The sequence below is a fragment of the Prunus avium genome, unplaced genomic scaffold, assembly GCF_965620075.1.
Source record: "Prunus avium unplaced genomic scaffold, drPruAviu1.hap1.1 HAP1_SCAFFOLD_26, whole genome shotgun sequence".
NCBI classification, from domain to species: Eukaryota; Viridiplantae; Streptophyta; class Magnoliopsida; order Rosales; family Rosaceae; genus Prunus; species Prunus avium.
Genome location: NW_028276885.1, coordinates 92,501 through 95,000, shown reverse-complemented (window position 1 = coordinate 95,000; position 2,500 = coordinate 92,501).

Genomic DNA, 2,500 nt, shown 5'->3' with positions numbered 1-2,500 from the left:
TCATTTTGATGAAAATTTCTGTTTTTAAATCTTGTTGGTTTGAAATTGTTTTGAAAAGGTTCTTTAAATCTTGCGGGTTTGCAACTCATAAGAGCGTCACTTTCAACGTCCCCGGCATTGGATTGAGTTTCTAAAAACAACCGTGCACACCGAGGTTAAACTTTACCGGCTCCACTCCGACTCGCCGCTCGCCCACAAATCCGAAGGCAACAAAACATTTGTTTTTAATTTTGATGAAATTTTTTGAAAACATTGGCTTGGCAAGCCCCAATCCGCGACTATCCACCCACCGCCACCCCACACGGGTGGTTGTTGTTGCGAAATGAGGTTGTGGTCGACATGCCCGTGCATTTGAGAAGGAGTTCCTAGCACTCCATGCTCTCCCATGCCAAAAAATAGCCTAGACAACCCCATTTCGCAACTTTCCACGCCTTTTTTTTCCTCCCTCACCCATGGCGGCGGCGTGGTGGCGGCGGCCGGATTCCGGCCACCACCGCCATGGGTGGCAGCCCCCCGACCCCGACACCAAACCCATAATACCGAGGCAACATATCGAGGCAACATGACATGGGTGTGGCGTGGGGGAAGGGGGCTGCAGCTAGGAAGGCATGGGCTGCCATGCATATGCAGGCAACACACACCCCCCTATATAGCATTTTATGCATTTAGCCCTTTGACAGGAAGAGACATCACCTATGCGCGAGGAGTCATAATGGGCTCTAAATAATTCAATACAAGGTATTTGGACGTGATTTTTTGCAGGGATACTAAGAAACATGCAATCTATGATGGGAAAAAGTTTCATAAATTTTTGAAGTCGGGAAGTATTTTTTATTAGTTTTAGAAGTCGTAAAATTGAAAAAATCATTAAAACAAATCCGGGAGGAATTTTTTAGTTTTGTAAGTTGGAGAAGGTCCTAAAAATCATAGACTACTTATGGGGAGCTTATTGTGCGAGGAAATTTCAATAAAAACGGGGTTTGACAAGATTTGAAAAATTCTGTCGACATTTGAAAAAACCTGGAACCATGCTGCCGGCATGCTGCGCACATGCTGCGCGCATGCTGCGCGCAGACTGCGCGCATGCCATGGCAGGACAAGTTTTGCTAGCCTCACTGTCTACAGATGCGCAAGCTGCGCGCACGCTGCGCACAGGCTGCGCGCATGCTGCGCACAGACTGCGCGCACGCTGCGCGCATGCCATGGCAGGACAAGTTTCGCTAGCCTCACTGTCGACAGATGCGCAAGCTGCGCGCAAGCTCCGCGCACGCTGCGCACAGCCTGTGCGCATGTTGTGCGCATGCTGCGCGCAGGCTGCGCGCAGGCGCCGCGCATGCCATGGCAGGACAAGTTTCGCTAGCCTCACTGTCGACAGATGCGCAAGCTGCGTGCACGCTGCGCACAGGCTGCGCACAGCGCATGCCATGGCAGGACAAGTTCGCTAGCCTCACTGTCGACAGATGCGCAAGCTGCGCGCACAGGCTGCGCGCACGCCATGGCAGGACAAGTTTCGCTAGCCTCACTGTCGACAGAATCAGCACGCTGCGCGCAAGCTGCGCGCACGCTGCCGGCATGGTGCGCGCACGCTGCCGGCATGGTGCGCGCACGCTGCCGGCATGCTGTGCGCACGCTGCGCGCGCGCATGGCAGGACAAGTTTCGAAAATTTCTGTCGACAGTCTCAGCAGCGCGCACGCTGCCGACATGCTGTGCGCACGCTGCGCACAGGCTGCCGGCATGCTGCGCGCAGCCCATGGCAGGACAAGGTCCGAAAAATTCTGTCGACATTTTTACGCCGTGGTAGGCTTCCGCTTCGCGTCACTTTGTCGACATTCAAGCCTACCATTTGTATTGAATTTTTCAAACCTTGTCAAACCCCATTATTCAAATGTCGAAAAATTTTGTCGACATTTTTACGCCATGATAGGCTTCCGCTTCGCGTCACTTTGTCGGAATGCATCGCATGGCGAGGCAAGGCCACGGCATGCCAAGGCGAAGGCAACGCATGGCTTGAATGGCTTGGTCAAGGCCACATCATGGGCACGGCATGCCAAGGCAAGGCGAGGCAAGCCATCCTTAGCCTCGCCTACACTCACTTTCTCGGAATGCATTGGATGATGAGCAATTCCAAGGTAAGGCAACGCATGGCTTGAATGGCTTGGTGTAGGCCACAACTTGGGCATGGCATGCCAATGCAAGGCAAGGCAAGGCAAGCCATCCTTAGCCTCGCCTACACTCACTTTCTCGGAATGCATTGGATGATGAGCAATTCCAAGGTAAGGCAACGCATGGCTTGAATGGCTTGGTGTAGGCCACAACTTGGGCATGGCATGCCAATGCAAGGCAAGGCAAGCCACGCCATCCGAAGCCTCCAATAACCTCACTTTCTCGGAATGCCTTGAATGGGCACGGCATGTGAGGGCAAGGCAAGGTCCTAAATATCATTTTGTAAGTTGGAGAAGGTCCTAAAAATCATAGACTTAATTATAGGGAGCTTATTGT